Source organism: Otolemur garnettii, unplaced genomic scaffold (genome assembly GCF_000181295.1).
Source record: "Otolemur garnettii isolate 467f Iridium unplaced genomic scaffold, OtoGar3 scaffold00039, whole genome shotgun sequence".
NCBI classification, from domain to species: Eukaryota; Metazoa; Chordata; class Mammalia; order Primates; family Galagidae; genus Otolemur; species Otolemur garnettii.
In genome coordinates this window covers 2,577,142-2,586,515 of record NW_003852434.1, presented here as the reverse complement: position 1 = coordinate 2,586,515, position 9,374 = coordinate 2,577,142, and positions in this window count along the sequence as shown.

Genomic DNA, 9,374 nt, shown 5'->3' with positions numbered 1-9,374 from the left:
ATTGCAATTCTGGATCATCTAGTAAGTCTATTTGACTTGAAAAGGAACTACCAAATTATTTCCCAGAATGAGTATACCCTATGAGTGATCGGTTTCTCCACATTTTTACCAGCACTGGATGTTGTCACTATTTTTCATTTTACTCATTCTGTTAGGTGTGTTGTAGTACTATGCAACTGCAGTTTTAACGTGGCTCCAGTGGTGACTGTGTTGAACAGCTTTCCATGTGTTTATTTGCCATCTGTATATCCTCTCTGGTGAAATGTTAGGGTATGTCTTTTGTCCATTTTCTAATTGGATTGTTTAATTTTTGAATTTTGACTTCTGAGGGTTCTATATGGTGTTACAATACAAGTAAATATTTAGGTTTTGCCCTAAAACACTTGGACTTTCTTGAGTGATGAGTGTCTTTTCTTTGGCAATGAGATGACTGGTGCCTGGGGTCCCTGGATAGTTTTAGGACGGGGACTGGAGATTGGGTTCAATCACCAATACCCGGTGATTTAATCACTTGTGCCTGTGTAAGAAAGCCTCCACTAATTACCCTAATGCACAGTTTTCCGGGAGCTTCCAGGTGGTGAAGGCAGGAAGGATGTGGAGCAATAGGAACTCATCTTCATTGCTGGTGAGGAGCAGAATGGTCCAACCACTTTGGAAGGCAGTCAGGAAATTTCTTACCAAACTAACCGTACCCTTATGATATGATCCAACTAATGCACTCTTATGCACTTACCCAAACCAGTTGAAAACTTATGTCGGCACAAAAACCTGCACACAGGTTTATCAAAGTTTTATTCATAATTGCCAAAACTTGCAAGTAACCAAGATGTCCTTGAGTGGGTGAATGGATGAATACACTGTGGTACGTCCAGGTAATGGAATACTACTCAGCACTGAAAAATGAACCATCAAGCATGGAGGAACCTTAAACATATATTACTAAGGGAAAGAAGCTGACCTGAAAAGGCTACATTATTCCAACTATATAACATTCCAGAAAAGGAAAAGCTAGAGACACAGTAAAATGATCAGTGATTGTTGGGGGTTAGTGAGGAGGGAGAAAGGAATAGGCAGGGCACAGAGAATTTCTGAGCAATGAAATTGCTCTGTGTGATACTACAGGGGTCCCAGAAGTTGCCCATAAAGTCACCATACATAGAGAAAACTGGAAAGTATAGCTAAATGTACCTTTCTTTTCCCACCACAATTTCTTTCTATTTTTTTAATTTCAGAATATTACAGGGGGTACACATGTTTTGATCTCATAATTTACTTATTTACAGCAAAGATTTCAAAGTTTTAATTTTCTTTTACAAAGAAAAGTACTGTTTAGCATCCTGCCAAGCCCCTGACTCCCTAGCCCTTGCAGTGTGGGAGCCCAACCCAACCACCCATATTCCTTATTCAGCCTACTCAGCTTAGTCAAGGGGCCTGGCCCTGTGCTCATACAGCACCTTATGCATGTGACTATAACCTTTACCCGTTTGTGAGTTTGTGTGGCTCACTTCTAGTCAAATCTATTCATTAGTCCAATTTAAGTTGCAAAGGACAGATTATTAACCCAAATAAATTGAAGCCAAAAAAGAAATTCTTTGGCTTACAAAGCCCAGAGATACATCTAACTTGCTGATTCAGTGGTTCAAATGATGTCATTGGAACCTACATAATGAGTTGAAATCAACAGAAGTCAGACTCCAGAATCTATATTTTTAAATTAAAAAAAACAAAAAACCATCCCAGAAAAATGTTATAAATCTCTTATTGGTTAAATGTTTTGTCTATGTACAGCAAGATAATTACAAGCTTCTTTCAGGTAAGGAGAACTTTTTTTGCACTCCAATAATATCTAAGATGGATATTACACAGGTATTCTGCAAAGTCTGATAATCCAGGAATACAGTAAATCTCATTCATGTTGGCACCAAAAGGCATTTTAAAAAAAATTCTGATAAGCTTTTGGTAAACTCTGGGTTAGTGAAAGTACAATTCGATTCAAAGTTTTTTAACAACTATCCCCAAAGATACTAGTGAATAAATTAGAGTTAGTGACGAGATAAGCCTCATACCGTATTCTAGAGAGCTCTGTTCTTGGTCCTACATTGTTCAAAATTCTTCTGAACTCAAATAAGGATAGAGATGATAAATACCATATCTTTATCTGACAGAACTAGGAGATAGCACCTGATAAAAATGTATATCACAACGTTCTTGAACGGCACAGACACCCAAACATTAATTCAATTTCAGCATTCCTCCCGTCTTCGCATTAGATGTACTTTTTTGCACATACACATATATTGTTGGCTCCATTTTTCCCCTGAATGTCAACATTTGGCTGCCAGCTTGTCTGGACTTACATCCTTACGACTCTAAATCTGGTGGGAAGAAAAGTTTTTCTTTGCCAGCAACTACGGGAAAAGTTCTGACCTGATTTTTATTAAACAGAACCGGAAACCATACTGGTTAAATACTGTGCATGGGGCAGGGGACAGGATGCTCTGATTGGCCAAGCCTGAGTTCCACACGCAGCACTTGGGAGCTTGAGGGGTGTCAGCCACACCTGAGACATACAAGGGGGTGGTTCTCCAAGAAAACTTGGTTACTTTCCCATTATAAAGGGGACTGGCTGCTGAGCTGCTAGACAATGAGTGACCAAATAAGCCAAGATGCCCACTCTCCAGGAGCTTATGTTCTACTCAGGAAGCAGCCATGTCAACGGGTGTTTTCAGTATAAGGTGGTGATTATTAGGATAAAGGTTTACAGGGTCAAAGGGCAAGTAGATTCAAGTTGGGGGCCAGGATCATGCCTAAGGAAGGTTCCAGGAAGAAATGAAGCCTGAGTCTAGAAAGATTCATAAGTTTTGTTTTTTTTAAGATTCATGTTTTTATAAGTGTGAAAGAGAGACTGAAATATAAGGATTCTTCTGGACAGTCTAATTATAAGATGGATTCCCTTGAAGACAGGAATCACATCTTGTCTTTGTCTCCCTGGAATCCAACATGGTGCCTGGCCTCAAGTGAACACTCAGTATTTTATAAATTCAAAAATATTTTATAAAAATAATATTAATATTCCCTCAGTCCTCAACAAAAAAATCCCATGGAAAATTCGTAAGACAGGTATTTAAACTCATCGTTCAGAGAAAGAAATTGAGATACAGAGGTTAGGTCATCAAGATCATGGCGCCAGCCCATGACGGTGCCAGGACAATCACCACAGAAACAGGGGCGTGTGCCGACCAGTCCAAACCAAAATCCAGACACGAAGAAGAACTCCACAGACCCTAGTCTTGTGTTATGGGAACAGCAAGAGGAGAGAGAGAATAAATCACTACAGCTAGCAGTTCTTCTTATAAAGCCCAAAACACCAGATCTTCTTTCCATGATTTCAGATGTCCGGTGGTAAACATTTATTCTACCATTTTCTTGAGTAAATAAGGAATGGGAGGGAAAAAAATGCAGGAGGAAACATGTTTGTTTGGGTGAATTGCTAAGCAACACCACACAGGCCAGAAACTCTTTTTGGATTTCCTTTTGAGGTGGAGACTGCGAGGCCAGCGGATACTCCAGCTCCTGTCTGCTTCATCAGCTCCCACTGGAAAATAAATGCCAAACAAGAAACTAACAGACTAATCTAAGAATACAAAAATCAGAGGAGGTGTGCAGACCGCCGAGTGTTAGATCAGATGGGACTGTCTTTAGGTTGCCTTTTTCTATAAATGGCTTCTTTGAGTGTCCACAGTAGCCCTAAGACTAAGAGGTAAGGAAGGTTTGTACAGTGCGTTTCCAGAAGAAACTACCACACAGTTAAAATTAAACGGCATCCAGACTGCGTTATCTGTCCCACTCCGTATTTCAGACCCCATAGATTATGGAAATTTGTAATATGACAATAGAATCGGGGCAGTCGGAAAAATACATTTGTCCATCTCCTTTACTAATGGGAAAAAAACTTCCTAAGAAGTAGGGTTTTAGGATGGGTATTAAAGGAAGGAATTTTGTGGGTAGGGAGAGAAATTTATAGCCCCAGGGCCCGGTTAAGCAAAAGCTAGACGCTCTGGAAAGGAAAAGCATGCTAACACAAAAGCACAGAAGGGAACATTAATAAGCCAGAAAGAATGGGGAGATATTGGAGCAGGAAACATACGGAATGATCCGTGGTGGGTTGATGAAGATTAAGATTGAAATTAATAGTGAAATTCCTGAAATGTTAAGCTTTAGGGTGTCATGGACCATATACTATTCGAGTTGTATTACATAAAAATTGCTGCTATTTTTTTAAAATTACATTTATTGCAAGGATTTGTCTGGAAAATTTTAGGTCAGCACACATTTAACTCTGAACTCTGTATGTGTAAATACATTTCCAATCAATCTGAGTTTTTTTAAAGGCAAGGATATAGTCTCAGGAAAAAAGAGACTTTTGGATTTTGCTTTAAATAGTAACTCACACTGAAAAAAAAACCGAGACCTATTAATATCCTTGTTATTAACTACAGATCAAAGTCTGCACTCAACACGCTTTTTAGGCCTTACATGATCTTGCTCTGCCCACCCACCCCCACCAGCGTGGGTAACCTCTCTTCTGAACACCCTCTGAATTGACTTCATAATTGACTTGATACAAAATAGTACTCTCTTCTCCTGTTATTCAGATTCAGGGTATCTCTCCAATGAGAACATAACTCCCTGAAGGCTCTGTCCTAATAACGTTTTGATTTGGTTTGTTCACTCTAACTAAAATAAATTTTTTTTCTACGTACAGTATTTGAGCCTAGTACATAGATACTAATAGAATAAATTTACTTATTCTATTCTTCCTTGACAATATTGTTTTTTCATCAGTATTTTCCTCCTTATGTCTCTGGACTATAGACTTGCTAGCAAAAAGTAGTGAGAGCAAACAAGAAATGAATACACTTGATAGCAATCTGCTGTCTTCTCTACCTTGGACTATAATAAATGAAAACATCCTCGGAAGACAAATATCCCAAAGTTTAAAATAGCACTCTGAGCAGTAATTTTATAATAGCTTCATGCAGAATAAAATACTCCAGGGGCCCGTGAGGCCAGGAGGAGAAGTGGAGTATGGAAAATTTTTTTATATGCTCTATGTGAAAAATCAAGAGATTTGGGGCACTTGTTAAAAATAGTATGGGTCAAAAGTTTTAGTCAAGGGTCTAGCTTTATTATTTAAAATGATGGCACCTGCCTATGGCTGCTCATTCACTGAACAAATCCCTGTAGAACGTAAGCTCAAATTCCAGTAGAATGTAAGCTCTCCTCTGTGAGGGCCAGGCTTTTTGCATATTCCACTGATTGTTCTCTCGTCCTATGTTATGCTTGGTACCCAGTAGGTGATCAGTAAGTATTTGTTTTGGAATCCTCTGTGCTGGGCATAAAACCTGTTCCTCAAGAAGCCCGTGGTTTACTTGGTACAAAGATATTCAATAGGCAGACATAATAGATGAAAATAATTGGCATAATTAAGATATAAAAGCTAATAATAGCTCTAACACTACTAGCATTTACCATATGCCAGGTAGAAATCCACGTGCCTTACTGCCACAGTCTGGATGTTTGTATTCCTCCAAAATTCATACTTTGAAGTTCTAACACTCAAGGTGATGACATAAAGAAGTAGAGCCTTTAAGAGATAGGTCCTATTTATGGTTAGAGACCTCATAAAAAGGATTGGTGGCCTTAGAGAAGAGGCCCAAAGAATTCTTTTGCCCTTTTCAACTTGTAAGGACAGAGCTGCAAGATGTGGTCTGTGAACCAGAAAGTGGGCCCACCAGACGCCAGTTCTCCTGGCATCTTGGACTTTCCGGTTTCTTCGTGAACTGTGAGAAATAAATGTGTGTTGTTTATAAGCCGCCCCATATATAGTATTTTTGTTACAGCAACTGCCCAAATAGACTGTCATGTGTATTAATTCACCTAATCGGCTCAGCGCCTGTGGCTCAAGCAGCTAAGGCGCCAGCCACGTAAACCTGAGCTGGTGGGTTCGAATCCAGCCCGGGCCCATCAAACAACAATGATGGCTGCAACCAAAAAATAGCCGGGCGCTGTGGCAGGCACCTGTAATCCCAGCTACTTGGGAGGTGGAGGCAGGAGGCGCGCTTGAGCCCAGGAGTTGGAGGTTGCTGTGAGCTGTGATGCCATGGCACTCTACCCAGGGCAACAGCTTGAGGCTCTGTCTCAAAAATAATAATAATAATTCACCTAATCCACACAACAACTCTATGATGTGGGCGTTGTCATCATTCCCATTTTTATAGGCACAGGGAGATAAAGTGACTTGCCCAAAATCACAACTGGGAAGTGGAGAGCAAGATCTGAATTCAGGCAGTCTGCCCCCAGGGGCCCTGCAATGAATTCATGCACTGCAGGCACAAGCCAAAGAATCAGTCTGATGAAGACTTCCCTAGTGAAAACGAAGCATAGAAATAAGGGGGAAATGTTTATGAAACCCCTTCCATTTGCAACACATTGGTAATTCTCAAACTTAGGATGCCTCAGAATCCTCTGGGAAGAGTCAGAATTTCAGGGCTGAAATCCAGTAAGATTAGAGTGAGACCCATAATATTTTTAGCAAGTTCCCCAAGGGATGCTGGCCACCTCTGATCATATCTTTTAAATATTGCAATAGCTCTATTCTCCAGAGGACCCTTTGGCTCAGATTGTGTATTCTCTTTTCAGGCCTGGTTCTATGTCTGCTAAGAATCATTTGACTGTGCAGTGCTGGTATGCTGTTCAGGGCATCTGCAGCTCTAGAGGTTCCTGGGGTGACAGGCATCACAACCCTTACCCAGGACAGTGATCTCTGGGATTTTTGTCCGTCTCCTCTTGAGGGCAGGGCCTGGATTGTGCTCTGTTTGACATGCCCAGCTCTTATTTCTGTTAGGAAATGTCTTCAAACTGAACTGATGGATTGCACCAATCAGGCTTGTGCTCCAGATACACCAGCCCTGCCCTTAAGAAGCTCACTGTTATGCGAAAGATACAAATATCTAAATGAAGAACTGCAGGATCAGAGGATAGACAGCCATAATGACCTAAATATTAGCAGCATAAGTGCACAGGGAACCAACAAATAATGCTGCACAGGTGGACATACAACATGGAAGCCCACGTTCAGAGATCGGGACCTGTTACTGGCTGAATTGTGTCCTCCCCAAAATTTGTTGAAGTCCTACCCTCCCATACCTCAGCATGTGACCATACTTGAAGAAAGGGTTTTTAGAGGTTAACTAAGTTAAAAAGAGATCATTAGGTTAGGCCTTAATGACTGGTACCTTTACAAGAAGAGAAAATTAGGCTGGACTCAGTGGCTCCTGTCTATAATCCTAGTACTTTAGAAGGCTGAGACGGGTGGATTTCTTGAGACCAGGAATTTGAGACCAGCCCTCAGCAAGACCAAAAGTCTATATTTACAAAAAAAGAAAGAATATGACAAAGGTACAAGTCAAATCTGTGAAACATAGAACATAGATGATTTGGCACAATAATCGAGGAAAAGAAGTGAAAGCTATGTTGCTTGGTTTAATGTAACCACGTTAGATTGTATAAAAAAACTTTAGTGCATTGTACCTCACATATGCATGAATATATTCATGATGTATGTGTATCTGACTTAATAAATTAAAAAAAGAAAAGGAAGGAAGGTAGGAGGGAAGGAAGGAAGGAAGGAAGGAAAGAAGGAAATAAATAAATAAATAAATTAGTTAGGTATAGTGGCACACGCCTGTAGTCTCAGCTACACAGGAGGATGAAGCAGGAGAGTCGCTTAAACCCAGGAGTTTGATGCTGCTGTGAGCTGTGATGACTCCACTGCACTCCAGCCAGTATGACAGAGTGAGACCCTGTCTCAAAAAATAAAATATGATACATGGTGGTTCACTTCTGGGAGGCCAAGGCAGGAAGAGCACTTGAGCTTAGGAGTTCAAGACTAGCCTGAGCAAGAACTAGACCCCATCTATACTAAAAATAGAAAAAATAATCGGCATTGTGGCAGGCACCTGTAGTTCCTGCTACTTAGGAGGCTGAGGCAGGTGGATCCCTTGAGTCCATGAGATTGAGGTTGCTGTGAACTATGATGATGCCATGGCACTCTACCAGGGCAACAGTCTCAAAATAAGTCTCAAAGACTCAGTCTCAAAATAAGTAGGTAAATAAATAAATAAAAATAAAATAGAAAATTACAACACAGACACATACACAGGAAAAAGGACATGAGGACCCAGAGAGAAGTTGGGCCAAATGCAAGCTAAAGAGAGAGAGGCCCCAGAGGAAATCAATCCTGCCCACACCTTGCGAGAAAATACTAGAATCTATTGTTCTAAGTACCAGTTTCTGGTACTTAGTGATGACTGCTCTAAGAAACTAATCCAAGAGCAGACTATGAAAATTCATTAAACCAAACTACAGAAATTACCTTGTATTTTTTTAAACTGCTGGAAGCCCACAGAGGTGTCTAAGCATCAATGTGACAAATTAGCAGCTCTGGCTCTGTGATATATTTGATAATATAATGCGGAAACAGTGGGAGCACCGAGCAGAGAATGGAGAGCTAAGATAGGCCAGCAGGAATGTGAAATAGAGTCTATCAAAGACCTATTTGCGGGCAGTAGTAACGAGATGCGGAGAAGAGGAGGTGTAGAGGTGTAGTAGAAGAGTGGCCTGGGAAGTGAGGGGACTGAAAGATGGGTGGAGCGTGTTTAAGAGGAGGCTACTCCTCTGAGTCTACGGTAAGTTAAGTCTGAGACAACCGGACACCTGGAGCAGTGGAAATAAGGTTCCGCACGGACGGAGGATTCTGTTTCCCGGTGCTCGTGAAGGGGGAGGGGGAGCATGAGATGACGGTGGAGGCACCAGAGACCCCGGGCGAATCTGTGGGATCCCCATGATGCGGGCTGGGGATGCAAGATTGAAAGAACATCCCCAAAGCAGCAAAATCAGGGAGAGGAGGGCCGCCAAATGCTAAGCAAGTCGGCCTCGGTGTAATGGTGGGTAGTGTTCAAACGAAGATTCCTTTGCCCGTGCTGGAGACCTCAGCCCAGGCTGAACTTCATTAATTCACACCACCCCACAGCACGGTTCTCTCTCCTCTCTTTCCACTTTGGTAAATCGAGGCAGAAGCGGCTGGCGGTTAACGCGCACTCGAGGTGGGGGCAGACAGCCTGTCCCTGCGGGCGGGTCGCCACTCCCTTCCTCCCGGGCCTTCCCCCGAATGGAACGCGGGCTCCGGCTCCACTTGGGACGCGGGCCCGGGCGCAGCCAGGCGGGCGCGCTGGCCGCGGGGGCAGCTCCCTCGCGCCGCCCCCGGCAACGCTCCGGGGCCGCCGGGCGAGGCGAGGCGAGGGGCGGGCAGG